Source organism: Anolis sagrei, chromosome 2 (assembly GCF_037176765.1).
Source record: "Anolis sagrei isolate rAnoSag1 chromosome 2, rAnoSag1.mat, whole genome shotgun sequence".
Lineage (NCBI taxonomy): Eukaryota > Metazoa > Chordata > Lepidosauria > Squamata > Dactyloidae > Anolis > Anolis sagrei.
The window spans coordinates 8,714,594-8,734,120 of record NC_090022.1 but is presented as its reverse complement, the minus strand read 5'-3'; the positions used below and the strand labels follow the sequence as shown (position 1 = coordinate 8,734,120).

General features: G+C 43.1%; 2 pseudogenes; both read right to left on the bottom strand.

Annotated features, from left to right (window-relative positions):
- Positions 1 to 13,651, bottom strand: part of LOC132765783 (zinc finger protein 208-like) — a 52,768-nt pseudogene extending 39,117 nt beyond the window's left edge.
- On the bottom strand, positions 1,456 to 8,812 carry LOC137096448 (zinc finger protein 729-like; annotated as a pseudogene).
- Positions 13,652 to 19,527: the final 5,876 nt, after the last annotated feature.

Genomic DNA, 19,527 nt, shown 5'->3' with positions numbered 1-19,527 from the left:
CCGTTGAGGCCTACTTTTCGAACGGATTTGGAGTGGCCAACCCACTCTCCAGATTTGGCCCCTTGTGATTCTTTTCTATGGGTTTTTTTTTGAAATCCCGAGTTTATGTGAACCGTCCAAGGACCCTACAAGATTTGAAGACCAACATCCAGGAAGAAATTGCCAACATAACGCCTGCTATGCTGGCAAGAGTCATGACAAACACCAGAAATCGGTTTACTCAGTGTGTGGAGAATGGGGGACCTCACCTACCTCATTTGATCTTCAAAACTATGTAAAACAAAACTTTAGGTATGTGCCTAAATTATAAAAATAAAACTAAAAATTTCTGATTCATACAATGGGTTTTATTAAGTTTTGAAGAAAGGAAGTTATGCTGCCTCATCCTGTACATGGCTATCATGTCTCCTCTCTGAAACGACTGGACAAATGAACAACAACAAGCCCTCCTCTGTTTGAATGGATTAAAAATGCCAAATTAATTTTCAATCACAACATTCCAAGCTCACAACCAACCAGATGGTCTGCCAATCATCATTCAGATTCTGCTAGGAATTTAACATGGGGATGAATGGAGGCAGCTCTGGTAATTCAGGTTAAATTAGATTAATTCTCCAAAGAAACGCCATGCGCCTTTGGCGATTGAATACACACACACACAAATCTGTAATAGGTTTTCCATTATTTATATGTTATAGATAGGACAAGAAATATTTACAGTAACCAGTATGCATGAATTGAGAGAAATCAATTTATCTGTTATTAGAAATTACATAAAAGAAAACTCAGTCCCACATGCATAGAATTACATGATACACAGTTGTTAATCATGAATCGAACCCATTCCCACACTTCTCATCAAACTTCTCGATTAAATGTATTTTAACCCTGAATATACATAGCAGGAAATAGTTGCAGTAACCAGTATGCATGAATGGATTTTAAAAACCCTGAAATATCCTTCCTTTAGCTCTCAAAATATTATCACTTATGCTTAAGGAGATATTTCATTAAAGAAAATTGCTCAGGTTATTATTTTCTCCGAAAGCCACAGCTTTTTAACTCAGTGTTTCTATCACAATGATTCATGTCCCGTCTGATGTAAAGCAAGCAAACTGGCCTTAACCCCATTTCTTCCATTTGAGTTGTGTCAGAATTATTGAGAGAGAAGCCCGGTGTGAAGGCAAGAAGCTGAAGGAAAGACACAATCTCGTTTATGTTATGTAAACCTTGTTTTTGTAATAATATTACTTTTCTACATGAAAGGTGTACGAAAGGAAGATAGCAACAGTCTGTGTGTTCTTATTTCGTCTTATACTGGCTACTGGTTCTGGGTCATGCTGCTGCTGCTAAATAAGCTGCATTATATTTTTATGGTGAGGGTCTTTTGTTATTAAGCCCTTTTGCCCAACAAAGGTTATGGGCGCAGTCTAGCCCAGTAGAGAAAAGTACAGATCAGTATAAAAAAGGAGGCTTGTTTGTCAACTTTCAACACTCTGGTTTTTCTCCGCTGTGAGTTGCCTGATGGCGAACAAGGTATGATTTCTGACTGAAGCTCTTTTCACGCTGCAAGCATTTAAATGGCTTCTCTCCTGTGTGAGTAGCCTGATGTCCAATGGGGATTTTCTTTTGACTGAAGCTCTTTTCACACTACAAGCATTTAAATGGCTTCTCTCCTGTGTGAGTTGCCTGATGACGACTAAGGTTGCTCTTGTGGCTGAAGCTCTTTTCACACTGCAAGCATTTAAATGGCTTCACTCCTGTGTGAGTTGCCTGATGACGAATAAGGGTGGGCTTGTGACTGAAGCTCTTTTCACATTGCAAGCATTTAAATGGCTTTACTCCTGTGTGAGTTGCCTGATGACTGATAAGGTTGACCTTTTGACTGAAGCTCTTTTCACACTCCAAGCATTTAAATGGCTTCTCTCTTGTGTGAGTAGCCTGATGTCCAATCAGGATTCTCTTTTGACTGAAGCTCTTTTCACACTCCAAGCATTTAAATGGCTTTACTCCTGTGTGAATTGCCTGGTGAGCAATAAGGCTTCTCTTTTCACTGAAGCTCTTTTCACACTGCAAGCATTTAAATGGCTTCACTCCTGTGTGAATTGCCTGATGACGAACAAGGTATGATTTCTGACTGAAGCTCTTTCCACACTGCAAGCATTTAAATGGCTTCACTCCTGTGTGAATTGCCTGATGACGAATAAGGGTGTGCTTGTGACTGAAGCTGTTTTCACACTGCAAGCATTTAAATGGCTTCTCTCCTGTATGTGTTGTCTGATGATTAATAAGAAAGCTCTTTTGACTGAAGCTCTTTTCACACTGCAAGCATTTAAATGGCTTCCCTCCTCCTGTGTGAGTTGCCTGGTGAGCAATAAGGCTTCTCTTTTCACTGAAGCTCTTTTCACACTGCAAACATTTAAATGGCTTCACCCCTGTGTGAATTGCCTGATGATGAACAAGATATGATTTCTGACTGAAGCTCTTTCCACACTGCAAGCATTTAAATGGCTTCACTCCTGTGTGAATTGTCTGATGAGTAATAAGGTGGATCTTTTGCCAGAAGCTCTTTTCACACTGCAAGCATTTAAATGACTTTACTCCTGTGTGAGTTGCCTGATGAGTATTAAGGTGGCTCTTTTGACAGAAGCTCTTTTCACACTGCAAGCATTTAAATGGCTTTTCTCCTGTGTGAATTGCCTGATGACTGATAAGACTTCCCTTTTGACTGAAGCTCTTTTCACACTGCAAACATTTAAATGGCTTCTCTCCTGTGTGAACTATCTGATGGTAAACAAGGCCTTTCTTTTGACTGAAGCTCTTTTCACATTCCAAACATTTAAATGGCTTTTGTACTGTGTGAGTTGCCTGGTGAGCAGTAAGGTTTTTCTTCAAACTGAAGCTCTTTTCACATTGCAAGCATTTAAATGGCTTCTCTCCTGTGTGAATTGCCTGATGATCAATAAGGGTGTGCTTCTGACTGAAGCTCTTTTCACACTGCAAGCATTTAAATGGCTTTACTCCTGTGTGAGTTGCCTGATGAGTGATAAGGCTTACCTTTTGACTGAAGCTCTTTTCACACTGCAAGCATTTAAATGTCTTCCCTCCTCCTGTGTGAGTTGCCTGGTGAGCAAGAAGACTTCTCTTTTGACTGAAGCTCTTTTCACACTGCAAGCATTTAAATAGCTTCACTCCTGTGTGACTTGCCTGATGACGAACAAGGTATGATTTCTGACTGAAGCTCTTTCCACACTGCAAGCATTTAAATGGCTTCTCGCCTGTGTGAGTTGCTTGATGATTAATAAGGACGTGCTTGTGACCAAAGCTCTTTTCACACAGCAAGCATTTAAATGGCCTCTCCCCTGTGTGAGTTGCCTGATGACGACTAAGGTTGCTCTTGTGGCTGAAGCTCTTTTCACACTCCAAGCATTTAAATGGCTTCTCTCTTGTGTGAGTAGCCTGATGTCCAATGAGGATTCTCTTTTGACCAAAGCTCTTTTCACACTTTAAACATTTAAATGGCTTCACTCCTGTGTGCATTGTCTCATGACGAACAAGGTATGATTTCTGACTGAAGCTCTTTTCACACTGCAAGCATTTAAATGGCTTCTCTCCTGTGTGAGTTGCCTGATGACTAACAAGGCCGCTCTTTTGAATGAAGCTCTTTCCACACTCCAAACATTTAAAGGGCTTCTCTCCAGTGTGAACTATCTGATGGTAAACAAAGCCTTTCTTTTGACTGAAGCTCTTTCCACACTCCAAACATTTAAATGGCTTCTCTGCTGTATGAGTTGCCTGATGACTGACAAGGCTGCTCTTATTACTGAAGCTCTTTTCACACTGCAAGCATTTAAATGGCTTCTCATCTGTGTGAGTTGCCTGATGGCTAATAAGGACGTGCTTGTGAATGAAGCTCTTTTCACACTGCAAGCATTTAAATGGCCTCTCCCCTGTGTGAGTTGCCTGATGACGACTAAGTTTGCTCTTGTGGCTGAAGCTCTTTTCACACTCCAAGCATTTAAATGGCTTCTCTCTTGTGTGAGTTGCCTGATGACTAATAAGGTTGCTCATGTGGCTGAAGCTCTTTTCATACTGCAAGCATTTAAATGGCTTCTTTTCTGTGTGAGTTGCCTGATGACTGACAAGGTTGCTCTTTTGAATGAAGCTCTTTCCACACTCCAAACATTTGAATGGCTTCTCTTCTGTGTGAATTGCCTGATGACAAACAAGGATCTGCTTGGAACCAAAGTTCTTTCCACACTCCAAACATTTAAATGATGTCTCTTCTATTTACAGGGTTCGAGAACAAGGGAGGTGTGACCATGTGCGGAAAAGAAAAGCTTATATTAGAATAAAGTTAAAAAGTATACAAATTACAAAATGCATTTAGTCAAAACAGCACTTTCCAACACTGCCTGTTAATATATATATATATATATATATATATATATATATATATATAATACCAGAAGTCTTAAAGTAAACAAAAACGCAACCAGGACTGGGGAAAATATAACACTTTTCTTTAGCCATTGTCTCTCTGGAATCCCCTGGACTTCTGGCACAAGAAAGGTAAAACCCTTGACCTGCCTGATGCCGCAAAGGTAAGTGAATTTAACCTCATGGCATTACAAACATCAACATTTAGATTAGCAGCCAGAATAAGGTTGCCATATTCAAAAAGTACTGAATGAAGATTTACATACCTGGAATTTGGCATTCTCTGTTTTGTTATTCCTTATATTATTAATTAAATGTTATTTCTCCCATTTTAACCGCTTCATCTTTTTTTAAAAAGCACCTTCCTACTGTTGATCTTCTTAACTTCAGAATTAGTACAGGCAAAATGTGTTTGGCAGTCTTTAGGAGGAGCTTGAAAACGTGATTGTTCCAGTGCGCCTTCCCAGAATAACGAACCCTCAGTATTATGTCCTCTAAATGCACTTTACACTGATTTAGAATTGCTTACACGCTTTCACCAATGCCCCATCTCTCCTATATTGTTCATGCCTAGCATTATTTTTAAACTTTAATTGCATTTGGCCCAGCCATAGATTTTAAAATGTGTGTTGTATTACTGTTATTGTTATTGCTTTTTTGTTTATGAGTTTTATTTTAATTGTTTATCGTTGTTGTTAGTGCTTGTATTGATGTATTGTGGGCTCGGCCTCATGTAAGCCGCACCGAGTCCCTTGGGGAGATGGTAGCGGGGTACAAATAAAGTTATTATTATTATTATTATTATTATTATTATTATTTTACATTGTTGACTTCACAAGTGTGAAGCGGTATATACTGTATTACTTTTTTGTGGGTAAAGAGACAGATATATACATAAATCAAAGTGTTTATGCAAAGGCTCCTAAATGGCTTGATAGAACTGCAAAGGCTTGATATGCTGCAAAGGCTCCTAAATGGCTTCATAGAACTGGAGAAAACGATACATAAACCCTTTTTGGATGAATAAAAATACTGGCTACATTTTTTTCAAAAAGGCCACTCCTCTTGGGTCTTTGGCCCCAAAGACTAAAATAGGTGTTCCTAACCCTTTTTTGACCAGGGACCATTTTGACAAGGGACTAAAGACTAAATTAAGTGTAGATATAGAGGGGGAAAGGGGGTGCATGCACTATTATTCACTTCTCTTCCATGCCTGGCATGTTCAACCCCGCTCTCTCCTGGAGGTTGTACAGAGTATGAACAGAAGGGAACTATTAATTGAATAGTCCTAGAGCAGTGGTTCTCAGCCTGCGGGTCTCCGTGTGTTTTCGCCTACAATTCCCAGAAATTCCAGACAGTTTACCAGGTGTTTGTATTTCTGGGAGTTAAAGGCCAAAACATCTGTGGACCCACAGGTTGAGAACAATTCCAAAAACAGAACAGGGCGGAGGGGACCGGAAAGCTGGCCAATACGGATCAAGGGAGTAGGGTTTTCGGCTACTGGAGAGAATGGAGTTAAGTCTGCAATATACCCGAGGCAGGGGTCTGCCGTGGGGGCTCCAGGAGAAAATGGGGTTAACTACAGCGTCTTTCCTCGCTTCCCAGCAGCGGGAGCCCAGGGGCCATTTGTTTTTGGAAAGTTTACTAGGCTCCTCTTCCAGGGAGGAACTCACTTTCCCAGCAGCACTTGCATGTGGAAGTCATTGAAAAGTTTCCGAGTTGCTCTCGGAGCATGATGGGAGTTGAAGTTTCTCTCTCTGTTTCTCAGCGAATAAAAAAGCCTGCTTGTGTCCATGCTCTGATTGGCTGAGAATGGACACAACTGGCAACTACAATTCCTAGAAACCTCTCTTACGGTTTATCTTAATTAAAAAAAAATATGGTAAAAACTTAAAAGTAATTCTAAAAAACTTAGCAGGCCTACATTTGTAAATGGGGTCTAAAACTGAGGTAGGTTCTATGCAGACAGGCCTTAAAGTGCACCTTTTCCTAGATTTGGAGGACCTTAAGATAGTAGTGCACACGCTGGTAACAGTAAGATGGAACTCTGCAATGTTCTTTACATTGGCTACCTTTGTACAAAGTTCAGAAACTCCAGTTGGTTCAAAATACGTCAGCCTGATTGGTTACAGGAACATCCAGGACTGAACATATCACACATATCCTAAAGTCACTCCACTGGCTGTCAGTTTCCAGGCAAAGTACAAAGTGTTGGTGTTTTGCCCCCTACATGGCCTACATGGTTTGGGTTCAGGTGACCTACAGGATCGCCTTCTCCCATACAATCCGCCCCAAACACTTCGGTTATCTGGGGGGCATCCGCTCCAGCTTGCCATCCAGAGGGCCTTTCATTGGTCCCCCCAAGACTGTGGAACAACCTGCCAATAGAGCTCCGACAGCTAGATCAGCTGTTTGAATTTAAGACACAGGCCCCCTCTCTTCCGGCAGACCTATTCAGGGAGTTGTGATCATGAATTTTATACTCTAACTCTTTTTCTAACTTTTGTTTTGTGTATTTTAATATGTATTTTATGGAAATATGTTTTAATATATGTATTTTATGAAGTGCTTTTAAAGGATTATGTTTTTTCATTATGTGTTTTAACAATGCTGTATCACACCTTGAGGTGTGAGAAGAGGTGGGTAAGAAATAATAATAATAATAATAATAATAATAATTTTCTGCCACGGCTCCACTGGCTGTCAATTTGTTTCCAGACAAATTGCTGGTTATAACCTATAAAGACCTAAATGGCTCAGGTCCAAGCAAGTTGAGTAATTGTATCTCCTTGTACAGGCCTACTTGGGTGCTAGAATCCTCAAGAGAAGTCCTTGTCTCACTCCCACCACCATCACAAGCATGGTTGGTGGATGGAAAATAACCATTGCCTAGAATTCACCAGGGCCTTTTCATCAGCCGTCCCAAGACTGTGGAACGACCTGCCAGTAGAGCTCCAACAGCTAGATCATCTGTTTGAATTTAAGACACAAGTGAAGATCTCTCTCTCCTCCAGCAGGCCTATGTAGGGAGTTCTATGTAGGGAGTTACACTTCAACACTATGGCTAACTTTTATTTTGTGTATTAGACATGTATTTTACAGAAAAATATTTAAATATGTGTATTTCACGGAGCGTTTTTAAATTATTATGTGTTTTGATTATGTGTTTTAGCAATGTTGTAACCCACCTTGTGCTGTGAGGAGAGGTGGGCAAGAAATATTATTATTATTATTATTATTATTATTAGCTGCCACAGCTCCACTGGCTGCCAATTTGTTTCCAGCCACAATTCAAATTGCTGGTTATGACCTATAAAGGCCCACATGGCTCAGGTCCAAGCTATTTGATTGATTGTATCTCCTTGTGCAAGAGATCTGGAAACACTGGATGTTTTCTAGTAGTTGTAAACTGATTTGGTTAACTACAAGCATAATGAAGCTTTACCTAGAGATGACACGATCCCTAAATTCTCCTCCATGACTTGCTGGTGCAAGGCTTTCTGGCTTGGATCCAAGAGGGCCCACTCCTCCTCTGAGAAATCCACAGACACATCTTCAAACGTCACCTGAAGGGACAATTTGCAAAAATTAAAAACAAGAGAGACAAGTTTATTATCTTTAATAAAATATTTATATATTTTTTTGAATAATAAGAATATTTTATCCAAGAAGATGGAATGGAAGTCACCCTTTTTTTTTCTTTTCTTTTTTTGTGTGTGTGGATGTATTTTTATAGTTTATATATTTTTTTAAAATCTTTTTTTTTAGGGTTTATTTAGGATGTCCTTTTTAATTTTTTACTTTACTGGCCTTTCCCTTTCTCTTTTTTCCCTTCAATTTTCTATACCTTATTGTTCTCACTCTTTCGTTTTATTCTATATAAAAATTTAATAAAATTTCTTTTTTAAAAAAAAAAGCTGAAGGGAAAAACAATTATCTGCGAGGAGAAAATGCCATCCATATTGGAAAAAAGACAAGCCATTTGTGATTTAAGTCTTTGAATAAGTCATTCATTGAAAACATCTTGGATTGAAGGAATGTAAAAGATAGAGATTCATTTAGAGTCAGGGCAATATCCAAGGGAGAAAGAGACTTGAATATCCCCTCCCCTCCAGGGATCCCGCTGCCTACCTGATCTGGATCCGCAGAATCCCTTCTTAGGAAAGAATCAGGAAACCTTGTGCTACTGTCACTTGGCCCTGTTTCACTGCCTGTGAAAGAGAGGAAAGACATCAGTGAGGGTGAGATGGGTCCCTTTCCCAGGCTGCCCCACAGTTCCTTCCCCCATAAGCTTGCCACCCTCCCCTTGCCCCATGGCTCTCTTTGAAACTTCCTCCTTGGATTTGCGTCCTAGATCTTTAATGTGGACCATTATTGTTTTACGGGGTGTTGCGACCTAATCTCAGCAAATGTAGAGTATTAGTTTCTGTAACAGTATTAGTTTTAAATAGTATTTAGTAATACACTGTACTCGTTTCTGTATTTGTGCCAATGTAGCAAAGAGCATATTCACCACCGTAAACATCCAAAAGACGCAAAACGTTGAAAGTGGCACAAAAAAACACTGTAGGGAAATGTCTCCTGTCAACAGCATTCTTAAGCTCCCAGGCTCCCCAATTTTTTCCAGTCAACACAGCTCAGACATTGCAGGTCTACTCAAGAGGAGGTGAACAAGGAAGAAGGACCACTGCCCATCCCTTACCAACTGTGATATATTCTCCATTTCCAATCTGGACAATGCATATGGTGTCTGAAGGAAAGTCATCCACCTGGTTGGTTTCACCTGCAACAGAGTCCTGCACCTGTACAAGCGGCACAGATCACAAAGAAACAGACAGATTAGAAAAGGAGGGAGGGATCTCTTTGTGCAACCTGTTCCAGACCGCTTGGATTGTGGTTGAGATCCAAGACTTGTTTTCTTCCTTTTGTATAATAATTTTCCCTTTGTTTGGGCCTTGCACTCTGCTTCAGGACTTTTGCTGAGATGACGCGTTTCACATAATCTTGGGATTGTATTTGGGGCTAAACTAGAGGGGCTCTTGGGCTGAGTAATCTAAATCTGTGCCTTCAGATAACATACAGTGTCTTATGGAAATAATATTCAGAAGCAGTTCAGTCAGTTGCGTCCTCTGAAATACACACCACTGGAATTCCCAATACGTTCCTTCTAATCTTCAGTTTCCCATCCTATAACTTCAGATCATTACACTTGCTTATTCCACCCTGGGGAATGGAGGTGAGAGCCCTTTGGGGGGGGGGTGCAAAGGAGGAGGTCATGGCACTCTGAGTCTCTTTTCTGTTAATGTAAGATTAGTGTAATGTGAATGTTTAAATGTAATTTTGTGCAATGCCTGTGAATGTAACCGGATTGCTTTAGCAGAGAGTATATTGACACTGAAAGGGTTAAACAGTCAAGCCTTTAATGAACTGTGAAGATGTGACCCTGAGTTTGCCTGGAACGCATAGGGAGGATCCAGAGAAAAGGTTTCGTTCGTCCTTCTCACTTCAGTGTGTTTTTTGTCTTGTTCCTGTCTGTTTGGTTGGATGTAAATGTGAATGTGTGCTGTATATTTGCTCTAATCAGTAAAGCTAAATGTTTGCTTTTACTCAAGTCTCAAAGTGTCCATTCTTCTAAGCTTCAAAGCTTCTGTCGCACTCTGACATTTTCCAGGGTCAACATACCTGGGTCCTGAAGGCATTAAACACACACACACACACCTGGGTCCTCCTTTCCTAATGCTTCTCTGAACTCGTTCAACTTACATCTATTATTCTTAAAATTATTCATCTGAGAGTGAATGCAGTCATCTCAGCCTGAAGAGTTTGGAAGAGTTTTACATTATCCTTCAAAACAATTATTCTTGGTTCTTTGAAACTATAAGATGAATCTCTCTCTTTCTCTCTCTCACCTGGGGCTTCTCCCACTTTGTCTCCTCTTCCTGACTCAGGAGGAAGCCTTCAGCCAAGGCCACGGCCTGGGAACTGGTCTCTGCCCCACATTCCCTCACCCAGCACTCCATCTCCACAGGAAGGACAGCCAGGAACTGCTCCAGGATCACCAGGTCCAGCATCTCCGCCTTGGAGTGTCGCTCGGGCTTCAGCCACAGGCGGCACAGAGAGTGGAGGCGGCTGCAGGCCTCTCGGGGCCCCGAGGCCTCCTCGTAGCGAAAATGCCGGAAGCCCTGGCGCTGTATGTCTAAATCGAGCAGACTGCTCTCCCAGTCTTTCCTCCAAGGGTCCTCCCAGAATACTCGATTGTTCTCTGCCTCAACAGCAGAAGAAAATGCTTCTAACTTGACGACAACAGGCTCTTGCCCTTCCATCTTTGTTCTCTGCATCTAGGCTGCCTCCACGCTGGATGAAGAACTTTCCTCCTGTCCTGCCAGATGATATTTTGAAGGGAAAAAACTGGCAGAACTGATAGGGCCTACAAAACAAAAAAAGACAAATAAGGTCATGTTAATACTGTCAAGGCGGGATAATGCTTTACCATGACTGTTGAACGAGGACTGGTTTCTTGATCTGGAGAGAAAGGGTTTGGGGAGAGGGTTCTCTCCTTCTCACAGAGCAACACTCTCCCCCGTAATCTCCTCCCTCCTTCTTCAGTCCCTTGAACCTTTTCTATCTCTTTCCCTTCCTTTGGGAATCCTTCCAATTCATTTTCTGGCGGTAGATGCTGGAAGGTTTGTTCCTGGAGACTTTCTCTGCCTTCCTTCTGGGGTGATAGTATGATAGATGGGTCCCAGTGCTGTAAGCGTTACGCTGATAGTGGTTGTGAATGGGGGAAGGGAACATGTGTCCGACCACGTGGTCGAGAGAGGGGACGGAGTGAGACCGGCCAGAGTGAGAGACGTAGAAGGGACAATCTTGGGAAGATAGTTCATTGTTCCATTACAAGTAAGGATAGAAAGGAAGGGAGAAATACGAGGAGTGGTGTAAAATCAATCTCATACACTTTACTGAACAGTTTCGGACAACAGACATGGTCATGACTTGTTCCAGGGAGGCACAATTATTTTCCCTTCCAGTTTGTGGGGAAGCTGGATGTGGGCTGGGAACAACACGGAAGTGTGTAGTAATCTTTTGGGTCTGATTATTTATGTATTTATTTATTTGCAGTTTTTATATACCGCCTTTCTCACCCCTGGGGGACTCAAAGCGGTTTACACATAAGTAATGGCAAGATTCAATACCTTACGTTTGCCAATACAAACAATTACAATAGTAAAACCACAATTAAACATAAATCACAATTAAAACAATACATCAACAAGCATTTAGACAATAAAACAGTCATGTCAGTCAAATCGCCGTTCCACTCAATGTACCTCTAAAATGCTACATACATCTACTGTCCGAAGGCCTGGTCCCAGAACCATGATTTTAATTTCTTTCTAAAAGCCAGGATTGGTGATTTCAATTCGGTTTAAGGTCTTTCCAAACCACTGCTTATCATTTTTCATTAAAGAACTGTTATGTTCCTTCACTGCTATCTGTGTCCCCCTTGCGTTAAATTGCTTCAGCGGTGTCGTCCCGCCCCTGCGTACCGCAATCTGCATTCCCGAAGCACCGTTCTGGAAACAGAATAACGCTCGCAATACTGGGACCCAGCTGTCATACTATCACCGTGGAGCATTTCCCCACATTTCACACAACCTTATAACCCACAGGATCCCACAACATCTGCTGCTTTGAACTGGCTTCTCTGAGTCCACACTGCCATATATTTTCCAGTTCAAAGCAGATCCTATGGGATTTTATTCAGCTGTGTGGAAGGTCCCACAGATCCTGGTTTCAGACAGAGGGACCTGCAGATGGGGTTGGGAAGGATGGCACCCTCTTCTGAAGGAGAAGAAGGGGAAGGAGGAGGAGAAGAAGGGGAAGGAGGAAGAAGAGGAGGGTGAGAAGAGAGCCCTTGGCCTCCAGAGCCCCTTCCTCCAAGAAACAAAGGGCCTGAGACTCCCTCCTTGCCGCCCCCTCCCTCTGCTGTCTGGGGGCCCTTCAGAGGGACCTACAGATGGGGTTGGGAAGGATGGTACCCACCTCTGAAGGAGAAGGAGAGAGGGGGGGGGGAGGAAGTAGAGAAGAGCATGAAGGGAGCCCTTTGCTGGCTTCAGAGGGACAAGTTACAAGTTAAACATGAGCCAACAATGTGATGTGGCGACAAAAAAAGCCAATGGGATTTTGGCCTGCATCAATAGGAGCCTAGTGTCTAGATCTAGGGAAGTCATGCTCCCCATGCTGTATTCTGCCTTGGTTAGACCACACCTGGAATATTGTGTCCAATTCTGGGCACCACAATTCAAGAGAGATATTGACAAGCTGGAATGTGTCCAGAGGAGGGCGACTCAAATGATCAAGGGTCTGGAGAACAAGTCCTATGAGGAGCGGCTTAAGGAGCTGGGCATGCAGCTGGGCATGCTTAGCCTGAAGAAGAGAAGGCTGAGAGGAGATATGATAGCCATGTATAAATATGTGCAAGGAAGCCACAGGGGGAAGGGAGCAAGCTTGTTTTCTGCTTCCCTGGAGACTAGGACGCAGAACGATGGCTTCAAACTACAAGAAAGGAGATTCCATCTGAACATGAGGAAGAACTTCCTGACTGCGAGAGCCGTTCAGCAGTGGAACTCTCTGCCCCGGAGTGTGGTGGAGGCTCCTTCTTTGGAAGCTTTGAAACAGAGGGTGGATGGCCATCTGTCAGGGGTGTTTTGAATGCAATATTCCTGCTTCTTGGCAGAATGGGGTTGGACTGGATGGCCCATGAGGTCTCTTCCAACTCTTTGATTCTATGATTCTATCCTCTGAAGGAGAAGGAAGAGGAGGAGGAAGAGGAGGGCCTGAAGGGAGCCTTTGGCTGGCTTCAGAGGGGCCTCCAGAGCCCCTTCCTCCCAGAAACAAAGGGCCTGGGTCTCCCTCCTTGCCACCTCCCTCCCTCTGCTGCCTGAGGGCCCTTCCAGGCAGGCCCTCCATCCCAGGTTTCCTGCTTTGAACTGGATTATATGAGTCCATACTGACAGAGAAGGAGATGGAAGAATTAATAAGGCAGGAAAGCCATTGTTTACCCAGGAAAGAGAAGGTGGGAGCCTGAATGGATGGGCTGATCTCACAGCAGAGAGGAGGGAAGCTGCCCCAGGGAGAGTTCCTTCCGGAGGACACTCCTCTCTCCACTCACAGGACCCCCTGCAGCCCAAGCCTCTTCCGGTGCCTCTCTAGGAAGGGACGCGCTCACCACTGGCCAGAACGGGCGGGGTTCCGGCTATGGGAGGCCCTTCCTTCCTTCCTTCTTCCCCTCTAGGAATCCCTCTCGCTCGCTTTAACCCTTCAGAGAAAGACCAAGGCACCAAACCCTGGCCTCTGCTGCTCAGGAAGCCTCTCTCCATTTGGGGATGGAAGGCCACCCCTTAATGCAAACACACCTATTAACTAGATTATAATATAATAGTAGCAACACTAATAATAGTCTCTCCCCACTCTCTCTATATCTATCTATCTATCTATCTAAATGAATGAATGAATGAATGTAATGTTTGGAGAAAGTGTGAAGGCTGTGACAGGGTTTGTATTTCTAGGCGCAAAGATGACTGCGGATGCAAACTGTGGCCAGGAAATCAGAAGATGCTTCCTTCTTGGGAGGAGAGCAATGTCCAGTCTCGATAGAATAGTGAAGAGTAGAGACATCAGACTGGCAACCAAGATCCATTGCCTAGTCAAAGCCATGGTCTTCCCTGGAGTCACCTACGGATGTGAGAGCTGGACCTTAGGGAAGGCTGAGCGAAGGAAGATCGATGCTTTTGAACTGTGGTGATGGAGGAAAGTTCTGAGAGTGACTTGGACTGCGAGAAGATCCAACCAGTCCATCCTCCAGGAAATAAAGCCCGACTGCTCACTGGAGGGAAGAAGACTAGAGACAAAGTTGAAGTCCTTTGGCCACATCATGAGGAGACAGGAAAGCCTAGAGAAGACAATGATCCTGGGGAAAGTGGAAGGCAAAAGAAAGAGGGGCCGACCAAGGGCAAGAAGGATGGATGGCATCCTTGAAGTGACTGGACTGACCTTGAAGAAGCTGGGGGTGGTGACGGCCAACAGTGAGCTCTGGCGTGGGCTGGTCCATAGGTCACGAAGAGTCAGAGACGACTGAACGAATGAACAACAACAACAACTATCTATCTATCTATCTATCTATCTATCTATCTAAATGAATGAATGAATGTAATGTTCGTTTGTGGGATTAACATAACTCAAAAACCACTGGACGAATTGCTGCCAAATTTGGCCACAAGACACTTACTAACCCAAGGAGTGACCATCACTCAAAAAAATAGATAATTTTGTCATTTGGGAGTTGTAGTTGCTGGGATTTATAGTTCACCTACAATCAAAGAGCATTCCTAACTCTACTGAAGGGAACTATTTTAATTGGCAAAATGTGGTGATTCTTAAAAACACAATTAGTCTCCATGAGGTTTGAAGCTAAAATCCTTTATTTCTCAAGTGCGGCCGCACCGGACAGAAACAGCCAGACAATCAGATGTCTATCAAAGGGCTGCCTGTGACATTTGATGTTTCCAATATCATTCTTATACCCTTTTTCTGCCGTGTCATGAACAGACCATGAACAGATCCACCCCTCTTCCAAACTTCCTTTCAAAAACATGTTCTTTCACCTCCTTCCTCTTAACGCCTACAAGGACAGAGCCCTTTCACCTACTTAAGAGCCTCTCTTAGTCATGTTATGACTGCAAATCCTTGGATGTCATCCTGTCCCCCGTCCTTCAGCTCTGCATCCTGTTCTTTCCTGTTCTTTTCCAAAACTATCTCTCGTCTTGCCCTTGCACCTTTTCTATGGCAAAGGACAAGGCTTCCTTAGGCTTTGCAGTTTTCAGCTTTTCCTAATAAGCTCTATTCACCCCTTCACTACCAATGATGGAATTGAACCAATCTTGGCACACAGAAGTCCAATGACAAACAGAAAATACTGGAAGGGTTTGGTGGGCATTGACCTTGAGTTTGGGAGTTGTAGCTCACCTACATCCAGAGAGCACTGTGGACTCAAACAATGATGGATCTGGAACACACTTGGCATGAAGACTCAATATGCCCAAATGTGAACACTGGTGGAGTTTGGGGGAAATAGACCTTGACATTTGGGAGTTGTAGTTACTGAGATGTATAGTTCACCTGCAATCAAAGAGCATTTCTGAGCCCCACGAATGACAGAATCGGGGCAAACTTCCCACACAGAAACCCCATGACCAACAGAAAATACTTAAGGCCATCAAGTCCAACTCTCTTCACCAGGGCACCTACATCCTCCTGACAAAGAGCCATCCAGCCATAGATATAGATAGATATGATTCACACACACACACACAGATATAGTATCATAGATTTGAAAGGGACCCCTAAAGAAGGACAATGATATCTTGCATGTTCCAGGGTGGGCAAACCAGACACTCTCCACATCAACACTGACAAAGAAACAGCAAGAAATACTGTTTACCCACAAGCAGAAAGACATTACATAGATTAAAAACCAACACTTTCTACTTTATTTTTCAGATCACCAGACTAAGCCACAGCAACACGTGGCAGGGAACAGCTAGTATATAAATAAAAATGTAATGTTAGTTTGTGGGATTAACATAACTCAAAAACCACTGGGCGAATTGGCACCAAATTTGGACACAAGACACCTCTCAGGCCAACGAGTGACCATCTTCTATATATATAAAAATGCTCTGTGCATAATGAGTACCTTAAAAACAAAAGAACCAATGAACGAAATCACACCAAATTTGGCAACAAAACGTCTCACAACACAAGGAGTGACCATCACTCAAAAATTTATGATTTTGTTATTTGGAAGTTGTAGTTGCTGAGATTTATAGTTCACCTAAAATCAAAGAGCATTCTGAACTCCATCAACGGTGGAATTGAACCAAACTTGGCACACAGGACTCCCACGACCAACAGAAAATACTGGAAGGATTTGGTGGGCATTGACCTTGAGTTTGGGAGTTGTAGCTCACCTACATCCAGAGACCACTGTGGACTCAAACAATGATGGATCGGACCAAACTTGGCACGAATATTCCATATGCCCAAATATAAACACAGATGGAGTTTGGGGGAAGTAGACCTTGACATTTGGGAGTTGTAGTTACTGAGATGTATAGTTCACCTACAATCAAAGAGCATTCTGAACCCCATGAACGACAGAATTGGGGCAAACTTTCCACACAGATCCCCCATGACCAATAGAAAATACTTAAGGCCATCCAGTCCAACTCCCTTCACCGGGGCAAGAAAACGTAATCAAAGCCCTCCTGACAAAGAGCCACCCAGCCATAGATATAGATAGATGTTCTGGAACAGCTGTTCCAGGAGCTCCAGATTTATTTGCTGTGTTTAAATGTGTGCAATCCCATGCTTGGGAATTTGCAGCAGGGGGTTTCCTGTTATAATTTGCATTTATAGGGTAAGCCATCTGCCAATTATAGTTAGGATCCCTGGTTCCGCCCCCTTTTTGCTTTTTGGAGGGAAGGGGCCATTTTTCAGTTAGTCACAGCAAGGGAAACCAAGGCAGAGGATGCATACAGATGTTCCTCCTGTGCAAAGGCTTCGTCTTTTAAGACTTCCTGGGGGAGAACAGATTAAAGGCCTCTTCAGATTCCCAAAGGGTTCCAGGGAACAGCTTCACAGCCCTGAGGACCTCCGGAGGGAATAACAGCTCTTCATCTTCAGCTAAGTGATTTCAAGCCTGGTGGTACGTCTGCTCAGTTCTGAGACGCAGTTCAGCCGGTAGCAGACTCAAACCAGTCAGGTTTAAGTTCACAGCAGCCTGGGAGGAGCTTTAAAGGGGAATTTTTCTGTTAAACAAAGTTACTTGAAGATAGTGCCTGTTTCCTGTAAACAAGACTGCAAGAGCCAATAGACTATTTAGAAATCTTACAGTTCCTGCTTGTTCATTAATAAAGACTGATGTATTTAAGCTTGTCTCCTAAAGTCTGTTTAATAGGGAAAATTCCCAAGAAAGGTTCTTTCTCGGGGGCCCGAGAAAGGTTCTTTCTTGGGCCCCCGGGCTTCCTGCTGGACACAAGCCTTGCATCCTCTCTTAGAAGCATTTAATTTCAGCTCCAGCAGCGACAGAACAATAGATATATATGATTCACACACAGAGAGATATAGTATCCTAGATTTGAAAGGGACTCCTAAAGAAGGGCAATTCTATGTTGCATGTGGACAATCTCCCCCTCACTACCTCTGAGGATTGCTTCCCATAGATGGAGGCGAAATGTCAGGAGAGAATGCCTCTAGAGTCTAGAACATGGCCATATAGCCCGAAAAAACCTACAACAACCCAATCTCCACATCAACACCAACAAAGAAACAATAAATACTTTTAATCCACAAGCATCAATATATTACATATATTAGAAACCAACACTTTCTCGTTACTTTATTTTCCATTTCACGAGACTAGGCCACAACACGCGTGGCAGGGGATAGCTAGTATATATTATATAATATCCACCGAGGCTGTGAAGCCCACAACCTTTGAGGAGGCCTGCCATAGATGTGGGTGAAATGTCAGGAGAGAATGCCTCTGGAACATGGCCAGACAGCCTGGAAAACGCATAGCAACCCAATAATTTAATCCCTTGCGGGTCCCCTGGAATGGCCTGGCAGCCCTGCAGGGTCCCCTGGAGGTCATTAAGACCTTTCTGATCCTTCAAAATGCTCCTTAATCCGTGTTGAGTGTGACAGATTGCATGAAGCCCTCCCTGAGGAAGGAGGAGACTCCCAGGCTCAAGTCCAGTTTTGTCAGAGTGATCTGGATGAGACAGACCAAAGGGAAATCCTCACCGAGCCTTCACTCCACAAGCATCCTCTTCTTCCTCATCCCCACTTACCTCCTTCTGCATCCAGGCCATTTCTTCTTCTTTTCAATAGCCAATAACAGGCTGCCGTTCTAACTATGCATTGTCGATACTCCCATATGAAATACTATGCTGATGTTTATATTTCTTTAGGATTTAATTTACACATTGCATGACAGGATCCCTGTGGAAGGTACTGGCAACCCACCCCAGTATTCTTGCCAAGAAAACAAAATGGACCAGTATAACCAGAGATAGAATCATAGAATTATAGAGTTGGAAGAGACCTCATGGGCCATCCAGTCCAACCCCCTGCCAAGAAGCAGGAAAATTGCATTCAAAGCACCCCCGACAGATGGCCATCCAGCCTCTGTTGAAAAGCTCCAAAAAAGGAGCCTCTATCACACTCCAGAGAGTTCCACTGCTGAATAGCTCTCACAGGCAGGAAGTTCTTCTTCATGTTCAGGTGGAATCTCCTTTCCTGTAGTTTGAAGCCACTGTTCCATTGTGTCCCAGTCTCCAGGGCAGCGGAAAACAAGTTTGCTCCCTCCTCCCTATGACTTCCTCTCACATGGCTATCATGTCTCCTCTCAGCCTTCTCTTCTTCAGGCTAAACATGCCCAGCTCTTTAAGCCGCTCCTCAAAGGGCTTGTTCTCCAGACCCTTGATCATTTTAGTCGCCCTCCTCTGGGCACATTCCAGATATGTCGGTATTGTCAGTGTGTAATTCATGTATGATGTGTGTTTAAATGTAATTTTATGTGATAGGATTGTGATTGTAATAGAATTGTATTGCCAGGATATAGTTTGACACAGAAGGGTTAAACAGCAAAGTAATAAGCTGTGAGAATGTGACCCTGAGTTCTTGCTTTATCTAGGGAGTTTATCTAGGGAGTGCCAGAGATAAACTTCCTTCCAGCTGCAGCTTGTATTAGTTCCTATCTCTTTTGGTTTGTGTTCTTCACGTCTGTCCGCTGATGGTGTATGTTGTCTATTTTGAACTGCTTAAGTAAAGCTGAAAACCTGCTTTTACGGGAGACTCCAGAGTCCATTATTCTGAGCTTCTGCAATACTCTGCTACACGCTAACAGGTATGCCATCGGAAGATGGGACTCCCAGGTCGGAAGATGGTCAAGATGCTACTGGGGAGGAGGATAAGTTCAACTAGCCCCAGATATGATGATGCGGCTAGCTCAAAGCCGAAAGG